Below are 20,843 nucleotides of genomic sequence, written 5' to 3' on the forward strand. Positions count from 1 at the left end.
TACAAGCTATTAAACATTATTCCACTCACATGACATGCAGGACAATTAATGATGGGCAAATGTGTGTGTGTGTGTGTGTGTGTGTGTGTGTGTGTGTGTGGTTCTGGACATGAGCAGCTGTACATTTAACAGCCACACATCACCGACAGTCCGCTGAACAACGCAACGGATTGTGAATGAAATAAACTTAATAACAACATGACAGTCTTGCACGAAATATCATTAACGTTACTCTTTGTAGTCACGTAGGAATGTGAATGACAGCGTTTCATTGCAAAGAATGCATGTAACGGGTACACTTGCGCTATTTCTCCGCCATCTCGTTCAAATGAGCCAGATGTAGGGGGCGGGTATTTATACCTCAGGGCCTCAAACTGAAAAAGACTTCCTGTTAGGAACCTCTCGACCATCCTAGCTCGTAGCTGCTTAAAGCTTGCTTCTAGCTCCTAGCGCTAGCTCCTCGCTGCACAAATAAGAGACTTGGGACGGCCTAGAAGATGGCGCACCTCGAACGACTTCCGGTTCAAGCGAGGAGCTAGCAGTAGCACTATAAAAATAAGAGACTTGGGACGCACCCATGGAAGAGCAGAAAGTGAGTGAAGAAGATATGTGTTGGTTTGGTGCCTGGTGTTTGTAAAAACGAAGAAATATGTCGTTAGAAGCTCGTTAACTCGTAGCATGTGTGTTAGCATAAATGGTTGGTTAACGGACAGTATCCACGAGTCCATCCCATAGACTGTATAAAATAATGGACGTAGTCACCGTGACGTCATCCGTCCGTTTCTGAAGAGTGGATTTGATTTGAAGCTCAAAATACTCCGCTCTAGACGTCGCCATCTTGGCAGTGCCTGACTCCGCCCAACTCCCGGACAATCAAAAATGGGCAAAGAGGTGGGCCAAAGGTGGGAAGCCTGGCTGCCTAAACACGCCTACCTCGCTCGGCGCTGCTAAGTTAGCTAAGGCTAAGAAGCTAGGCTAAGAAGCTACGCTACTTTGGCTAGCCCTGTGGTGTTGGCTGCTCCCTTGGTGCCAGCTCCCTCACGAAACTTGAGGTAAGTTGAGTTTAGCTGAAACTAACGTTATACAATAAACTTTGAAACAATGATTCAGCTGTTATCTTAAAAAAAAAAAAGCTTCAACTTTTTTTTTTCTTACATAATCCTACATCCATTTGGAATTTTATACCCAAGTTTGTTTTCTCTACCATTGGTGGCCTTGAGTATGTGTTATTATGTGACTATAAAATAGAAAGACTTCCTCTTATTTTATCCAACTTTCATAAACAAATGCTGTTGGCATGGTCGTTAATCTATAAACATAATTTCTCTCCACATAGATGTTTTATCTGGAACAATCAACATATCAAATACAAAAATAAATCTCTGTTCCTTAATTCATGGTTTGATAAGAACATAATTTTAGTCACCCAACTGCTCAACGATAATGGGAATTTGCTAAATTATACAGAATTTCTCATAAAATATGGTATTCCTGTTACCCCAAAAGACTTTGCAATTGTAATGGATGCTGTTCCCTCTGGTATCCTAACTCTGTTAAGAGGTGCTGGAAATCCAGTTTGTCCTCCTTTAGACCCAATTTTAACGACAGTGGGGCATATGTGTTTCTCCGTTACACCTAAAAAAAGGAATTATCTTATTAGATCACTGTTTCAATCTGATAACACCTCTACCCCATATGTCATGCAATACTGGTCTAATATTGTTAATGATTTGAACTGGACCCAGATATGGAATCTCCTACAAATACTTAATTACAAATAAAGTGAGAGAAATATCCTACAAGATAATCCATAGATACTACCCTGCCAAACAGAATTTGTTAAAATTTAAGAAGGATTTATGTGTGAACTGTTCTTTCTGTGACTCTGAACCTGAAACTGTGTTTCACCTGTTTTGGCATTGTCACTTTACTGCCACCTTCTGGAAAGAAGTAATATGGTACATCTCATTGAAGCTTGTCCCAGATTTCTCTTTATTTTGTAAGAATATTTTTTTTGGAATCTATGATGTCAAGAGTATGAAACAGAATGAACTGTATATTATAAATTTGTTAATATTATTAGGAAAATATCATATACACAGAGCTAAATTTAGTCATTCCAAACCCTGTTTTGTGGTGTTCCAAAAGGAAATGGAACAGTACCTGCAAAGCATTTGTGACTCTAATAACAAGAAAGCGATGAGAACATATAATTTGTGCACCTTATTCTCTGTATTTATGTAATAGCCCACCCCCTGGCTACTGTACTGTATACTTGTTTCGATTGAAGACTCGTTAATAAAGAAGAAAAAAAAAAAAAAAAAGAAGCTCAAAATACTCCGCTCTAGACGTCGCCATCTTGGCAGTGCCTGACTCCGCCCAACTCCCGGACAATCAAAAATGGGCAAAGAGGTGGGCCAAAGGTGGGAAGCCTGGCTGCCTAAACACGCCTACCTCGCTCGGCGCTGCTAAGTTAGCTAAGGCTAAGAAGCTAGGCTAAGAAGCTACGCTACTTTGGCTAGCCCTGTGGTGTTGGCTGCTCCCTTGGTGCCAGCTCCCTCACGAAACTTGAGGTAAGTTGAGTTTAGCTGAAACTAACGTTATACAATAAACTTTGAAACAATGATTCAGCTGTTATCTTAAAAAAAAAAAAAGCTTCAACTTTTTTTTTTTTTAAATATATAACGCTAATAATTTATTACACTCATTTTACTTTCATATACACAGTGTGGATCATTGGTGACAGCTATGTCCGGCGTGGTGTCCAGAGAGCTGCAGAGACCTTGGGAAGCACCCTCAGCATGCTGGGTGTCCGTGTCTGCTGGTTTGGCTGACACGGACACCCAGCAGACCGTGTCTGCTGGTTTGGCTGACTGCAGTGGGGAGGCCTTCTCTCCTTCTTTTCGCACTCCCTGCGGGGAAGAGCAGCACCAGATGTCCTCATCATCCACTGTGGCGGCAATGGCATGGTGAAGGTCAGCAGTGTCAAGCTGGTCAGCATGATGAAGGAGGACCTGCACCAGCTTCACCTCCAGCATCCTGGCATTAAGATATTTTCTTCATTGGCCCAAAGGTGCAGGTGGGAGGCTGGTGGCAATCCAGCAAAGATTGATAGGGCCAGGAAATGTGTGTTATGGCTATATTTGCTGCTTTTGAATTTGGCCTTTAGGACACATTTTGTTAGGCCTGATCATAGCCCAGGCTGTCATGGCTAATGTTGAGTTTTTGATATTCATCTATAACTTGTTTAAAATTTCAATAAATTCTATTTACATTTGCACTCCTTTTGTCTTTGTTACTGACTGAATGTTGTATTTCACAATCAAATCTGACTGTCAATTGAAAGGACAAACAAATCATATACTACAGACAAAACATTAAGCATTAATGTTTAACATTGTCACTGACAAAAAATTAAGCTGTCCATTTCTGTGTGGTCCTGATTATTTTAACTTTGTACTTGAAGATAACTAAGCACCTTACACCCAGCAGCAGAGCCTGAGAAGATTTTGGAGAGTAACCTTTGTTTGCTGCTCTGTTAGAAGTCTAGTTTTAACACAGAAGAATGTGACTGGATAAAAGGGCTCAAAGTGAAAAACAAAGAATTAGCTGGACACAATAGTTTTGAAGCCCCCAAGGAGGTATCACTTGTTCGCTATGTTGCCAACTCTGAGAGGGTCTTCCTCAGGCAAAGGTACTGTGACGTTTTTATAGTGAGGCAAGCAGAAAGATAATCAGCCAATTATGTGTTGGTTTTTTAGCCTCACTATATAAGACTCAATACCGAGCAATACCTTAACTATTTAGTGTGCACATATTTCCTTGTTTTTCACAAAAGGAGGAGACTTTCTCAGTGAATTTTCTTCATTTGTCTTAAAGAAATGTCCAAACAAAACCAGCACATAACATCAGCTTTTCTTTTTTTTTTTTTTTTTTTACATTCTGCTAAAATAAATGCAAACTTGGGTAAATGTTAAGACATACATGAAAACATTAAGATGCCATTAATAACTATTGTATTTTGTTAAAGGTTTAAATCACCACTATATTTCCAATCATCACAGAAAACTGATGAAAGACAGCTTTCAAAAAAATTGCTTTTACTCTAAAGTAAATTTTGTCTGATCCACTTTATATCACAAAAATTGAACCATTTCACAAACAGTTTAACAAAATTAAGTCAAAGCTTGCATTCATGAAAACATCCATTTTAAAATGTTACAAAAAGTACACATGAAATAAATGAAAAGATTTATAACAGTAATTATAAAACCTATGGATTAGGACCCAGTGTCATAATTTGCAAAATCTTAATTTCTTGTTAAACAACCTCTTTACTGTGGAGTAAATATCACATTGGTTGAGGCGTTGTAACTTTCCACAAGTGTCCTACATGAGAGAAAGATAATAGGTTAAAAACACAGGTAGAAAACATTGACTACAGCCTGTCTTGGTTAAAAGCCCACTCACCACCAAAATGATCTTATTGCTGAGTAAGTGGCTGTCATTCATAAAATAGTTTTGTGTTTAAGTTCTGTAGATATTCAACTTTATTTTTGAATGTGATTTTAAATTTAACTGTACTATCAAGACAACTGGAGTATGAATGTACAGTATGCAATTCATCCACATTAAAATAATTGTTGCTATCAAAAGGAAACTGAACTGTTCTCAAAGCTCACTGCCACTGTGGAATCATGCTATGTTCTTGTCCCATTATGAGAATATTTTTTCCATTGGTTCTTCACAGACTGTGTGTGGGGAAAAAGGTAGTAATTCTCACTTTGATAAAGGGTCTTTGCATAAAAGGCACTAAAATGTTAGAGTTGGTAAATACATGTCATGTTCCTTGATTAATAAAATCTTCATTTGGCCTTTTGCATCAGGGGAACACTAAACTACACTGGTGTGTCAGTAATTTCACCTTATCAGGAATAGTACGGAGCAAGCTGTGCCCTAATCGAGTACTTAGTAATGTATGACAATTAGTAATTTATGTAATGCATTTAAATGTATTATGGACAATAATTCATCATTTCAAACTAATAAGTTTCTTGACTCTTTGTGAGGTACTGTATGGAAAAAAGGTGTCTTTATCCTGGAGTCAGTGCTGAAGTGATGACTCTCAAAGTGTTCACTGCACAGATGGGAAGTCTTGTTTGGAGTCCAGTTCTGTCTCCTCGTGTTGAGTGTCCACTGGTCCAGTCTGTCTGGGTCACCTAGAGGAAAACTTTACACAGACAAAGAGATATTAAAAGTAATATATGTGTTAGGTTACCTACTTAACAGACTCCATTACATGCAAACAATACAACTTAACTTACTTCAATGTTTAACAGATCATAATCAATTTATTTTAGCAAAACAAAAAGGTGGCGGCCATCACAGTCCTCATATTCTGTCTGTGCATTATCTATTGTTGTGTAAACACAGGCCTATATCATACACTAATCTTCTTAATATTTTATATGTGACAGTCAAATGTCACATTAGTTTTTTTTCAATTACGTTACACACCTTATTGTAATTTCACACAGTTCGCCACTTTTTAATTCACATACACAAGTATAGCCTTAATGTTATGTTAATGTTACACTGCTCATATGACAATGTTAACATTGCATCACGTTAGCTAACTAACGTGGTGGACCTTTATTTTCAAACCTCACACAGCCTCAGCCTTTTGTTCAAAATATTCTCTCCCTAAATGCCTAAATCCTAACACTTCTCTGTCAGTCTCTGACTTCGATGCATCCCCGGACTGGCGTCTTGCTCGAGGGCTAACCGTTAGCTAGCTAGTTAGCTAGTTAACGAGCTAAGCTTGTGTTGTATCGTATTGTCTGTGGCTCTGTAACTTGATGTGGATGTTGCTGCTGTGATACAGGTCGCATTTGAAAATGAGACCTCCGGTATCAACGTGATTTTACATGTATTAAATAAAGACTTAATAATATAATAATCAGCTGACAAGCTAGGTGGTGACCTCAAACACCGATACACGCTGCTGACAAGCTAGGTGGTGACCGTAGTGACCGCAGACACCGATACCCGCTAATTAGTGCTAACATATAAACATAAATAAAATAATACTAGAATTTAAGAATTTCACTTACCGAAAAACCTTGAGCACAGACTTCTTGGACGGTCTGTTGGTATAATTAGTCGAACAGCAAGCCATATTACTCCAATATCTGTAGTGATATTACGTCTGATGCAGAAGTACCGAGGCCTGTGTCGCGCAAAGGGGGCGTGTCCAAATGAAGCCTGTGTCGAAGCCTGTATCGTTTTTCAGAATATCACGTGACGTGACTGCCTCGTTGTGTGATTCGAGCAGTCGAGTTGTTTAAAAAGGTGCGGGAAATACAGGAAGCGTTCGGAGGTGCAGAGGATTGAGTGAGAGACTGAAGAGACTGACAATATAGAGAATATATCTACGAAAATGGAGCCACCCAAAAAGCGAAGGACATCTGCAATTTGGAAGCATTTTGACCTGATATCTCCCAAAAAGGTAAAATCTAACATACATCTGCTGAAAAAACAAAACAACATAACAAATATATGTGTGTGTGTGTATACATACACACACACACACACACACACACACACACACACACACACACACACACACATTCGATACGTTCACGGGGCTTCATCACACCATCACTAAATATCTTCATCTTCATCTTCTAACCCCTTCATCCTCTTGAGGGTCGCGGGGGGGCTGGAGCCTATCCCAGCTGACATCGGGCGAGAGGCAGGGTACACCCTGGACAGGTCGCCAGACTATCGCAGGGCTGACACATAGAGACAGACAACCATTCACGCTCACATTCACACCTACGGACAATTTAGAGTTACCAATTAACCTAGTCCCCAATCTGCATGTCTTTGGACTGTGGGAGGAAGCCGGAGTGCCCGGAGAGAACCCACGCTGACACGGGGAGAACATGCAAACTCCGCACAGAAGGGCTCCCACGCCCGGGATCGAACCGGCAACCCTCTTGCTGTGAGGCGAGAGTGCTAACCACCACACCACCGTGCCACCCCCCATCACTAAATATCTGTCTGAAAAATTATCCGAAAGGCGCAAACACGGCTGAGAGTACAGGTTCAATGCCTTGAACATGGGCACGAATTGGCTGAGATGACGCCGAGCAGACGGCCGAGTCGAGGCTCAGCTCTGCAGCAGAGCCAACGGCTAGTTAGCATGCTAGTTAGCCACCCGTGATGGTGCGACCTGTCAGTCAAAGTGACCACACCCTTAATTATGCGCAATTTCAAACCTTAATAACATTTAAACGGAAGAGTTAGAAAAAAATTCACCCCCTCAGAGTTGTCATGAAAGGGGAACTTAACTATAGAGCCCAAAACCATTTTTTGTACCAGGCTGTAAACATGTTTATTTCTGCTCTAAAGTTGGGCATTTTAACATGGGGGTCTATGGGAATTGACTCACTTCCGGAGCCAGCCTCAAGTGGACAGTCAGTGAACTGCAGTTTTTGGCACTTCCGCACTGGTCTCACTCGTCTCCCCCGGAGGTTGGGGCTTGGTCCATCCCGATTTTTGTCATTTTGTGACAATAATTTTGTGATCTGCTGCTGTGAGGAATGCTGCCCTGCCACAGTTAACGTTACACCGGTCTACACCGGGCAGTGGTTCTTTTCACCGGTCGATGCCGTCCGCAGCATCCCCTCTCACAGAACTATGTTACCGCAAGTAATTTAGCCATAGGCAGTTTTCCCTGATCACGCCAAGAATACCAACCTCCTCAGCTGTCTGAAAGGGATTAGAACAGCAGGACAATGTTGGTAATGTAGGCTAACCTTGTAGCTACAATTCTAATAGCAGGCAGACAGACAGGGGGGCTTTTATACTTTTTATTTACACTTTAAGTCCAGAATTGATCTACTGTGCAAATTGTTTATAATATCAGAATCACAAACATCCTGCTGTAGGCTACTGTAGCTACTGAAGAGCAGCAGCCTAGGTAAATTGGGCAGTGCTAACATTAGCTACATTAAGACATTGCAGCAGTAACATAATGATTCAACCAAAGGAAAAGTTAACACAATAAACACAATTAGGACTTAGATCAAGCAACAAAAGGGAATGATCAGTAGACATTACATGACTACATGTTTATGTAAATTCATGTGCAGGCATTGCACTCTCCAGGATCAGTTAGCCTGTTAATTTGTTGCTTGAACCATAAACAGCACAGTGCCTACAAGGGTTAGATGTATTTAAAATGATTTAGCCATTTAACTTAGCTTTATTCATCCCATTCTCTCAAGTCTGAGAGATGCTTAGTAGCACTAGTTTACTTTAGTCAACACAAAGGCTTTTCCTACGTGCATGGAAAGGGTCCAGAATACAGTAAACTAGATGATCGCAGGCAACATCTCTGGAATCTGTCTCACAGTGAAAGCATGTAATATGCATGTAATATGTACAAGTATCTCTTACAACCTCGGTTAAAAAAACAACAAAAAACAGAACAGTCACTTCAACATTTATGCATGTGCACACTGAAAAAAATCATTTTCACTTATTTTATGTCCTCTTTTGTGCAGCTCAACCATGATGTCATCGTACTCATGGATGATGCAACTCTGGCAAATTACATTCCTTCCTACGGTGACCGAATTGCTGTCTTCAATTTCTGCAGAAGTAAAAAGTCCCTCCCTAAATGAAAGCAAGGGCTTTTGGAGAAACTTCGTGAGAAAATGAGAGTCAGAAAGGAAAGCACAAAGGAGAAGACATTACATGAAGACACAAGATCAACGGACAAAAAGAAGCTAAAAACTACACGAAATGTAGAGATAGGATGGATTCATGTTGATGGTAATGGAGCCAAACAGGTGAGGACAAAACAGGGCGGTGGCACTAGAAAGATACAGTTTCCAACTGATGCTGGATTAAAAGCTATTCTTGAAGAAGAACAGAAGCTTTTCTTTCCTGGTGGGATCTTTCCTAAAGGACCAGTGTCTGATAATCAGTTTGAGGTGTGGGATTTCAAACAGAACCGCCTCACCGATGAAATTTGCCAGTCTATTGGCATTATGTACATGACTGCAAAGCTGAGTATGTTACGCTTTTGCATTGCAACCAGGCCAAAAGAAGCTGAAGATGATGCCAGCGAGAGATCTGATGTGGTTGTTGTCTGGTCACACAGCAGCAGTGAAACCAGTACAGCAGAACTACAAGTGGGAGATGCCATAGTTGATTCTGATGAAGTCCAGCCTGCTTTACAGATGTCTGTTGATGCTGAAATTACCTTCGGTCCCCTTCATGATGTTGACGAAGACACAGATGACACGTTGATCTATGAGGGTTTTCCATGCCCACTAGTCCACTTAATCCAGAGGATGTGATAACAATCACCATATATCATGCTAACACTTTACATGACATAATCACCGCTTTCTCTGATGCAGAGATATTGAACAAAGCAGTGAATCTGAAACGCATACTTCCAGACAACACTGAAGAGGCAGGAAATGGATCCGGGGTCATGAGAGATGTTCTCAGCTGCTTCTGGCATGAATTCTACGAGCGATGCACACTTGGTACAGTAGTTAAAGTGCCCTTCATTCGACATGATTTTCCTGCTGAAACATGGAAGGCAATTGGCAGAATCATTTTAAAAGGTTACCAAGACTGTCAGTATTTACCAAACAAACTTGCACTCCCCTTCCTTCAGCAAGTGCTTTTTAACTGTGTGTACAGTGACCTGAAAGTGCATTTTCTACAGTTTGTAAGCAGGGAAGAACGTGACATTTTGATGCAAGCAATGAGTGATTTCTCCACAGTTGACTGCGATGACCTTGTTGAGATTCTTGACAGCTATGGATGCAGGAAGAGGATCACAGCTAAGACTCTTCCTACAATTCTTGATGAAATAGCACACAAAGAGCTTGTCCAAAACCGATGTTCGTCATTGACTGCTGGAGAGAGATTACCCATCATCATCTCTTCCTCAGTCCAGAGGCATTGATCGAGTTGTTAACTGACCTACAACCAACCTCAAAAAAGGTCTGTCAGCTGCTGAAATTTGTAAATGATTTGACTCCAAAACAAAAGGAAGTGAAAAATCATCTGAAAAGATTCATCAAAGAGCTAAATGAAATTAAACTGCAGAAATTTCTGCAGTTCTGCACCGGATCTGATCTTGTAATAATAGACAGCATCTATGTGGAATTTGAAGAAATGACAGAGTTCAGCAGAAGACCAATTGGTCACACATGCAGAAAGATCGTGCACATAGCTGAAAGCTATAACAACTTCCCGGATTTTGGTTCAGAATTTAATGCAGTTCTTGAAAGCAATGTCTGGGTAATGGATATTGTTTAGATTCCCACAACCATTACTAGAACAATCCTCAGGATTGCAGGAACCGAATTGCAAAGAATGGAGACAAACAAATATTTTGGACCTTTAATATGTGCACTTCGACATGCACTTCAGCACTGTCCCTAATAGAGAGATATATCCTCCAGCTGTGCGGGAGGAAGTCCAGTTTTGGCTACAAAAACTTGTAGTTTTATGTAGCCAAAACTTGTAGTTTTTGTAGTTTTGCCCTGTAATCTGTATAGTGTTATCCATTACTTATGCATAAGCAAAATGTTCCATTGTATGCCATTGCTTAATTGAATTGAGTTCAGGTCTTTGGAAGTTTGGATACTTTCTGGTGATTGCTAAAATGTCACCTCCAAACTCATTGAAAGAATGTCTGGAGAGTATTTAGTGTTCTGAAGTGTTTTTATTAAACACTTATGGTGTTTTGATGTTTCTCAGATGCCATATTGCCCTGATAACACACATCTTGGTAACCACCCAATTTAATAATACATCTTACAGTATCTTGTGACACCAACCAGTTGAGTTATATATTGCCAAAATTAACTGTACATCTTTGCATTTTTTTTTTTTGTGATTTCATGTTGACTGAGTACTTTATCAGAGTCAGACTGGTTTCTCCCTCTGAACAGACCATGTCTTCTTCATATCCTCTTTAAAGTTCAGATACTTGTTAATGTCTGGTTGCTATGTTCTAAAATTGCAAATATTTCTTCATTATTGAGAGAATTTCTGAAGCAGTGTTTGCTTAAGTCATCCAACTTTGGCATTACAAGTGAGAAACAAAACTGAGTCAGTCTCTTAATATTGGACACATTTATTATTAATTGTTATTGCATAGGGACTATATAGTACAGTATAAAGTCTAATCATTTTGGGTTCTTATATGACACACCTTGTGGATAGTCATCCTTTTGACAAATTTCCATGTTCTCAGATGTAGGGTTGAACTTCATTCAACACCAGAAAGAATCTCCTTGTTACTGAAAGCAAGTCTGGAGTATAGCTGTGTGCCTGCCTGCCTTAAACTTAGCATCTGAATTCTACTCTGTTTATGGATGACCCATGAGATATTCTATGATACCACAAACCCTTGCTGAATTGCCAGTGTTATCTGTTTTGTGTTCATGGTCTTTCACATTAGGTCACTGATGTTATAATAAAGAGGCTATATGAGACCATCTAAATCCAAGCATACCTTTCCTTATTTTTCCATCAAAATGTAATAGTATTCTTTACATGTGGCGTGCGTTATGTAGAATGCTTTATGCAGAGACTGTTTTTAACTCCTGAGCATTGCTATAGGTAAGATGTCTTATAAAGGCTCTTTAACATTAAAAATGTTACTTTTTGTAATACTGAAACATTAGTTTAAAAAGTAGAGTCATTCTAGTGCTTGTTGTAGACCCCCCTATATATGAGATTTAACCATGTTATTGGTGTAACAAAGAAAAATGTTTATTATCATAAAGTTTTATTGTAAATAAAATGTTACTTCTTCTACCACAGTTGTTTTTTTCAGATAACAGGGCTGTGACATTATGTGGCACCCTGGACTATGCATTGGTATTATTTATGTTATTAACTGGGCCACCCCCTTATTTTTTCTGATTATTATTTCATTGCTTGCGGAGACACTCACCTGATTTTGGGCTGACGTAGTATAGTTGCTACTTTTCGCCAATAGATGGCAGTAGCCACCTGGTAATGTGACTTGTGGTTTGCCTTGTTGTCATGGCTTTATTGGTACATTTTGACAAGTAAAACTTATAGGTTGTGTTTACACATAGAGTTTATTAAAATCGTCTATCTTGTGTAAAGCACAAGAAAATAATAAAGATGAGAGAAGTACTTTCACATTATGTGACTGGGATAAACTTCATGTTTTTATTTAGATATGTTCCATTTTTCAAATTATTTGCAGCATTTCCTCTCTTAACATGATGTACTGATCAGCCGCAGCAAGTGGATCTGCAGGAGCATCCCACCCATTCTCCTCCATCAGGAGACAACACAGTTCAAGAACGGTTTCATCACACGGAAACTCGCCTTTGGGAGTGCACTCTTCCATACGCACAGTGACCTCCTCCATGGAAACAGGTTTAAGTCTATCCTCAGCATTGTGCAGCTCTGGGAATGAATACATCACAACTGGCCGACCCGATGCCACGTCACCACTTGATCTTGGTCTGATTTTGTGTGAATTCCAGGTGCTGACAACTTTGTCAAGTTCATCCTGCATAGAAAGAAGCACAGTACATACAGAAATGTGAAACACCGGGCACCTTCTCTCTCTCTCTCTCTCTCTCTCTCGTCCTGTTACTGCATCTTGCTAACTCGGCCATTCTAGATGTCACTAACTCGGCTTCTTCTCCAGAGCCTTTGTGCTCCACTGTCTTGCAGGTTAACTCATATCGCAGCGGTGCCTGGATGGTGTGATGTGTGGTTGTATTGCTGCTGTGGTCCTGCCAGATACCTCCTGCTGCTGCTGTTATCATTAGTCATACTTCTACTATTATTATACACATATGATTATTGTCACATATGTATACTATCAAATATTAATATATATACTCTCAACATATTGAACCACAGAAGCCAGAACTATAATCATAATATTATTACTTTCATTAATGTTGTTGTAAGCTACTGTCATTACCATCTGTCCTGCATCTCTCTCTCTCTCTCTCTCTCTCTCTCTCTGTCTCATTGTGTCATATGGATTACTGTTAATTTATTATGCTGATCTGTTCTGTACGACATCTATTGCACGTCTGTCCGTCCTGGAAGAGGGATCCTTCCTCAGTTGCTCTTCCTGAGGTTTCTACTGTTTTTACCCCATTAAAGGGTTTTTTTGGGGAGTTTTTCCTTATCCGCTGTGAGGGTCCTAAGGACAGAGGGATGTTGTATGCTGTAAAGCCCTGTGAGGCAAGTGGTGATTTGTGATACTGGGCTTTATAAATAAAATTGATTGATTGATTGAAATAGGTTTTGCAACACTTAACTGTTGCCTGTCTATACTGAGGCCTAGGTTGCTGTGTTGTATTGTATATGGAGAGGTAGAAAATGCCAAAATCAAAAATAAATAAATGAATAATTACAAACAAGAACAACTACTACTACAATTCCAATACAACCTACAGCAACTTCTTTTCAGAGGTTGAGGAAAGATTTTTACCTGAACAAAATTCATGAAACAGAACTGGATTAGACTTTTGTCCAAAAAGTCTCCTGTGAAATGACCATCATCCTGGAAAGTTTTAAATTAGTTCATCCAGAACTGCGCACTCTGTTTGCGAAGGGTACCCCACCATCCTTCAATGCGCTGGTTTGCTGTGCTTCTTCCATAAAGGAAACTCTTCTCTCCTGCAAAACTGTCTGGATGGTTTCTCCGCAAAAACATCTGCATTTCTTGTACGCAAACATTTTCTGTTCCCCTGTCTGCACGAATCCTCTCTGGACATCCACCAATGCTTGACCCCGTTCTGATAAAGTAACTTGCAACTACTTTGGGATCACTGTTTGTGGTATAGGCCTCCATCCATAACACATGGTGGCTGAAACCATCTATGCAGCCATTGATGGCAATGCCATAGGGTTTTAGCTTGTCATAGCCGTCCATATGCCAAAGTGCATGTGGCCCTCTGCAGCTGTACTGATGTCTTCTCAAGCGCCGTGCTCTTCTCAGTTCTACACCTTGTGGATCAACCAGTTTGATGATGCGTCTTATGGTGTCTTGTGACACAACAAATCCTTGCTGAACTGCTCGAAGGTGTAGCCAGCGAAAACCTTGCATCTGTCCATTGGTCATAACCTCATGTTGGGACAAAAGCCAGCACTTCTTCCATGTCAGACTGGTTCTTCCTCCTGAACAGACCAAGTCTTCTACAAACTCTCTTTAAAGTTCTGACACTTATCACTGTCCGGTTGTAATGTGCTAAAATTGCAAGTATTTCCTTGTTACTGAAAGAAAATCTGAAGTACAGTTTGATTAGGTCCTCCAAATCAGGCACTGCAGGCATTGTTGTGAAAAGGAAACGTGACGGGATCTATCGTTCTGCATCATCCATGAGTACGATGACATCGTGGTCGATCTGCACAGAGGAGGACATAAAATAAGAGAAAATGATTTTTTTCAGTGTGCACATGCATAAATGTTGAAGTGACTGTTCTGTTTTTTTGTTGTTTTTTTTAACTGTGGTTGTAAGAGATACTTGTACATATTACATGCATATTACATGCTTTCACTGTGAGACAGATTCCAGAGATGTTGCCTGCGATCATCTAGTTTACTGTATTCTGGACCCTTTCCATACACGTAGGAAAAGCCTTTGTGTTGACTTAAGTAAAACTAGTTCTACTAAGCATCTCTCAGACTTGAGAGAATGGGATGAATAAAGCTAAGTTAAATGGCTAAATCATTTTAAATACATCTAACCCTTGTAAGCACTGTGCTGTTTATGGTTCAAGCAACAAATTAACAGGCTAACTGATCCTGGGGAGTGCAATGCCTGCACATGAATTTACATAAACATGTAGTCATGTAATGTCTACTGATCATTCCCTTTTGTTGCTTGATCTAAGTCCTAATTGTGTTTATTGTGTTAACTTTTCCTTTGGTTGAATCATTATGTTATTGCTGCAATGTCTTAATGTAACTAATGTTAGCACTGCCCAATTTACCTAGGCTGCTGCTCTTCAGTAGCTACAGTAGCCTAATAAAAAGTATAAAAGCCCCCCTGTCTGTTTGCCTGCTATTAGAATTGTAGCTACAAGGTTAGCCTACATTACCAACATTGTCCTGCTGTTCTAATCCCTTTCAGACAGCTGAGGAGGTTGGTATTCTTGGCGTGATCAGGGAAAACTGCCTATGGCTAAATTACTTGCGGTAACATAGTTCTGTGAGAGGGGATGCCGCGGACGGCATCAACGGTGAAAAGAACCACTGCCCAGTGTAGACCGGTGTAACATTAACTGTGGCTCCACACCTCTCACTCGGTAGTTGCTGCCACAAAAGCGGGCAGCGACCAGCGTTCCTCACAGCGGCAGATCACAAAATTATTGTCACAAAATGACAATGACAAAAATCGAGATGGACTCATTGTATATTGTCCGGTAGCCCAACCATTTAAGCTATCACACATGCTACGAGTTAACGAGCTTCTAACGACATATTTCTTCGTTTTTACAAACACCAAGCACCAAACCAACACATATCTTCTTCACTCATCTTCTGCTCTTCCATGAATGAAATGGCTTCCTCACTGAGATCCGACATTTTCGGTCCGCGCGTGGCTCTGCTCTCCTGTCCTCCACTCTAGTGTGCCACCGAAGTTGGTTCCCTACAGGCACCCATACTTCTGACTTTAAAGTCAGAATTCTGAGATTAAAGTCAGAATTCCGATTTTAAAGTCTGAATTCTGAGAAAAAAGTCAGAAGTCCGAGTTTAAAGTCAGAATTCTGAGAAAAAAAGTCAGAATTCTTCTGTTCTTCCGTAAAAAAGATATAGTGATTCAAAAGACAACACAAAATATACATGAGGAAGATCAACAACAGGAGACCTAATGTCATTAGGTCCAACCCAGTGGATAAATCAAATAAAGTTAAATTTCAACATAAAGCAGGCAAGACAGTTCAGAAAGTTGGGGCTGGCAAATCTGTGATACAACAACTAGTGAACTAGATGAAGGGCCTATAATGGTCCCACAGTGACACTTGGTGGAGAAAAGTAGGTACAGCAGTCACAGTATTACATTTAGTATCAATTCATCATTTCGACCTTCGGGGTCAAGTGTTTGTAATGTATTAATCCAATTTTGCTTCACATTGCTTTAGTAGAAGCTCATGCTCACCCCCCCTCTTTGGAAAATGGACCTGTTCTATATCAATGAAACGAAAGGAAGAAATGCCATGACTGAAATAATTAAAATGCACAGCCACAGGGTAATTGCGATCATTTCTGCAGATGGTGCTTTTGCGTTCACTGATTCTCTGTTTCAATTGTCTAGAAGTTTTACCTACATATGCTAAACCACATGGACAACTTATCAAGTATATAACATAGGGAGAAGCACTTAACACTGAACTTCTTGCCTGTGTGTGGATGATTAAAAGAGGTATTTGTAAAAGTGTTATGACACTGTGCACAATTGCCACATGGGAAGCTACCCTGGTAAAAGACTTGGAAGTGTTTGTCCCTGTGTGACCTCACTTTTAGCATGGAAGTTGGCATGTACCAGATGGTCGCTCAGGTTTTTGCCACATCCAAAAGATGTTGTTAAAATATGCCAATGTTTTTTTAAAATGGATTTAATGACAAAAGAATTAGGGGAAAAAGTGGTCACGCATGTGACTGAAAACTTTTTTTCCTTTTCTATTACTTTTCTTTAATAACTCGGAGCAAGGATTGTTTAGTGCCGTGTTGTATGCCCTATCCACTCAATCTGGTGAGTAACCTCTTAGTAAAAACCTGTTCTTCATCTCGACTGATTTAACCATGTAATCATCTGTGGCAGAGCAAACCCTTCTTAACCTGCAGAACTGACTGGTGGGTAAGGACCTTTTGAGATAAGGAGAGTGAAGACTTGTAGCAAACAAAAGTGTGTTACGGTCAGTCTCCTTCTGGTACAGGGATGTAGATAGACCATCATTATCTCTGATAACCCACATATCCAGAAAATGAACCCTATCCTGGCTACATTCCAAAGAAAATTTTAAATTAGGATCAAAACCATTTAGTGTAAAAAGGTTTGAACCTCATCTGGGGTACCTCTAAACACACAAAATGTCATCAATGTGGCGAAACCACTTGATAATATCCGGCTGATAAATGTTCGTTACAGGGTTACAGACATACTTCTCTCCAAAATGACCCATAAATAAATTTGCGTAGTTGGGAGCAAATATGGAGCCCATAGAAGTGCCTGAGACCTGCAAATAAAAATCGTTGTCAAAACTGAAATAATTGGAGAGATTAAAGTCAGAATTCTGACTTTAATCTCAGAATTTTTCTCAGAATTCTGAGATTAAAGTCAGAATTCTGGCGTAGACCAGGGTGCTGGAGAAGAGGGTCCGGTTAATAGTTGAACCTCGGATTGAGGAGGAGCAATGTGGTTTTCGTCCCGGACGCGGAACCGTGGACCAGCTCTTTACCCTCGCCAGGGTGCTGGAGGGGGCATGGGAGTTCGCCCAACCAGTCCACATGTGTTTTGTGGATTTGGAGAAGACTTATGACCGTGTCCCCAGGGGCATCCTGTGGGGGGTGCTCCGGGAATATGGGGTTGGTGGCCCTCTGCTCAGGGCCATCCAGCCCCTGTACCGAAGGAGCACGAGTATGGTTCGCGTGGATGGCAGTAAGTCGGACCTGTTCCCGGTGAGGGTTGGACTCCGCCAGGGCTGCCCTTTGCCACCCCCCAACCACTCGGAGCGCCTGACCAAAGGGCAGCCCCCTCACTCTGACATCTCTCTCCACTCTGTGCATGTATAGGTCCTGTTTGTGCATGTGTGTGTCTTTCAGACCTGTGTGTAATTGACAAGCAAGAGTGAAAACATTGAATTTCCCCTCAGGGGATTAATAAAGTAAATAAACTTAAAAACTAAAATAAATAAACTTCCGAGGTCGCGAGTACAAGCGGCCGAAATGAGTTTCCTCCGCAGGGTGGCTGGGCTCAGCCTTAGAGATAGGGTGAGGAGCTCGGGTATCCGGGAGGGACTCGGAGTAGAGCCGCTGCTCCTCTACATCGCAAGGAGCCAGTTGAGGTGGTTCGGGCATCTGGTAAGGATGCCTCCTGGACGCCTGCCTTGGGAGGTGTTTCGGGCATGTCCAACTGGGAGGAGACCTCGGGGCCGCCCCAGGACACGCTGGAGGGATTACATCGCCCGGCTGGCCTGGGAACGCCTCAGGGTTCCCTTGGAAGAGCTGACGGAGGTGGCTGGGGTGAGGACTGTCTGGGCTTCTTTGCTGAGGCTGCTGCCCCCGCGACCTGGACCCGGACGAGACGAGACGAAGTCAGAATTCTGAGATTAAAGTCAGAACTCACTTTTTTTCCCACAGTGGCCCTAATCCTCTTCCGTACTTTTTAAATGTATATCTTCATTATTGCAATGGTTTCTGTATACTTATCTTACACCTACAATGATGACTTATGTGTTTGAGGTGCTTGTACTGCTCCATTGGGGTGTGTTAATTTACTAATTGTCACAAGCTGTAACCTCTTTCTGTTAATGACACATACTAAACTGTGACTGGTCAACTCTGACCTACTTCCTCTATTTAAGTAAGTCATTTCGACTACTGTTTCATGCTTGATAAAGGTCCAGAGGACTGAAACGTTGCTTCATTAAAAACCATTGCTGTGTAAGTGCAAGTCAGTGTGCGGGCAGTCCTTGTTTCCATGTTAAGCACTTTTACACATTTGTGTATCATGGTGACAACTGCAATCTTCCACGGAGAGGGGAAATGACTGGTTACGAGGCAGGTGGAGAAGAGCTGTCCAAGGTGCTGAAGGTAGGTGACAGATGCTCGTTTTATGAGTATGGTGTCGACTTTGTCTTCCCCTGGTGCTTTGTTTTTCATATTTTTTAGCTGCAGTTGTATTTCTTGAGCGGTGACTGGTTTTGTGAGTTGATGGTGCTCTGTATTGTGGTTGGCTGTGGATGTTGGTTTTCTGTCATGCTGTTCAGTTTCTTTGTCGACTAAGGTTTTCCATGTCTGGTCAAAATGTGGGTCGTCTGGGCATGAATGGATGTTTTCAAGGTGATTATGGAAGAATATGGCTTTGTCTTTATTGTCAGTGATGACTGTGCCCAGGGATTTGAGTGGTGGTGTGTTGTTGTTTTGTGGATCTCCTTTTTATGCTTTTTATTTTTTTGCCAGAAAGTCCAGGGGTTTGTATCTTGGTTGAGTCGGTGAAGGGAAAGTTGTATTTTAATGGTGGAGTCTGTTGATTTCTGGTTTGGTGTGGGGTGATCTGAACCTGATGAATTCTCTGCGTAGTTTCCTTTTTCGTTGTATGAGCTGGAGAAGGTGAAGGGGGAGTGTCTGTGTCATTGCTTTGGCAGATGTTTGGGGTATTGTTTCCTCTCTGGCTTGGATGAGAAGTTGACTTAAGATTGTTGCTTGGTGGTCCAGACCTTCAGGGGTGGTAACGAGAGTGGTGTCCTTTAGTTTTTCTTCATGTTTGTTGTGTAGGTTTCCCAGTTTGCTGTTCTGTAGTTGTATTTCTTTCTCTGCGTTGCTTGTAGATTAAAGGAGAATGTGGTGAGAACAGGTAGGTCACTGGAGAGATGGTTTGTGGTGGTAAAGTTATGAAGTTTTATAGCCAGGTCAGGAGAGCAGACAATCAGGTCCAGGATGTCTGTGTTGCCTGTTGATGGGGATATATAGGTGGGTTTGTTTTTGTTGATAATAGACAGATTTGTGCAAGTTAAAATCTGTTTTTGCACTGTGCCATTTTGTTTTGTTTTTTTGCAATGAAAGTCTGTGTGCTTCGCATTCAGATCACCCATTGTGAGGGAATAGCTGGTGTTGGAAATGGCTGTGAACAGAGCTGCCGAGGGTTTTATTCCAGGGGGACAGTAGATGCTGGTGACTGTGATGGGATGACATGAATGAATTGTCATTTTGGCTGCAACATACTTGTTTCCCTTAAGTTTGTCTGGTGGGAGGTTGTAGTCACTTTCAGTGTAGTCAGTGTTGTTCTTAATTAGGATCGCCACTCCGCCTCCACGTCCTGTCTGCTGTTCCTTTCTGATGATGTTTTAGCCGGGGATCCGAAGTCGTGATTTGGTAGTGAGCAGTGTTTCATTTATTGAAGCCACAGAGATGTTGTTGTTGTTGTTGTTGAGTAGTTGGATGAGTTCTACTTTGCTTCCTCTTATTCCTCTGATGTTTATGTGTAGGAAGGTGGTGAGATTCATAATGAAGAGTGTTAGAAAAATAGATGGAAACATTGCTCTTTGTTGAAGTGGGGAGGGGGGGGGGGGGGGGGGCATATACTGAAGTGTATATGTTTGTTGATGCTTTTTAATACTTCCTCTATTTTCCTGTCATCCATGGCGTGTTTTTTGAGGTCGTCATGGAGATGAGAGAGGTGGGTGTTGTCATTCAGGTGCAGGCTGGGGGGTCTGGTGGGTGGTGGCTTTTTGGTTGATGAGATTATGTATAGCCCTGTTTCCACCGAACGTTTTCAGTATGGTACCTTTGGAACCGAAAGTACCCTTCAGACATGGTACCTAGACCCGAGTGTTTCCACTGCAAACCGTACCTTTAAATGTTGGTGGGGTTGTTGTTACTCACTGCTCCATCCAGCAATCACAGTATTTCCTCATTATCGGTGACACAGAGGAAAGTCTGCACCCCGTTTATCGTACACAGAACGAGACTGCACGCCAATATTTTCAGAACAAAATAGCTCAAAACAAAACAGGCTGCAGTGAGAGTCTCTCTCCATGGGATATTTAAAAATAGTCGGTTTGTGCATGTA

At 41.2% G+C, this 20,843-nt stretch overlaps 1 long non-coding RNA gene across 1 annotated transcript in view; it reads left to right on the plus strand.

Annotated features, from left to right (window-relative positions):
* Window positions 1-386: 386 nt before the first annotated feature.
* The window catches only part of LOC125878890 (uncharacterized), a 47,845-nt gene continuing 27,388 nt past the window's right edge, over window positions 387-20,843 (plus strand). Inside the window, exon 1 of the long non-coding RNA XR_007447814.1 lies at window positions 387-1,052. This is a non-coding gene — a long non-coding RNA (uncharacterized LOC125878890). The remainder of the gene's footprint in view (window positions 1,053-20,843) is intronic.

The sequence above is a fragment of the Epinephelus fuscoguttatus genome, linkage group LG19 (genome assembly GCF_011397635.1).
Source record: "Epinephelus fuscoguttatus linkage group LG19, E.fuscoguttatus.final_Chr_v1".
In the NCBI taxonomy this organism is placed as follows: domain Eukaryota; kingdom Metazoa; phylum Chordata; class Actinopteri; order Perciformes; family Serranidae; genus Epinephelus; species Epinephelus fuscoguttatus.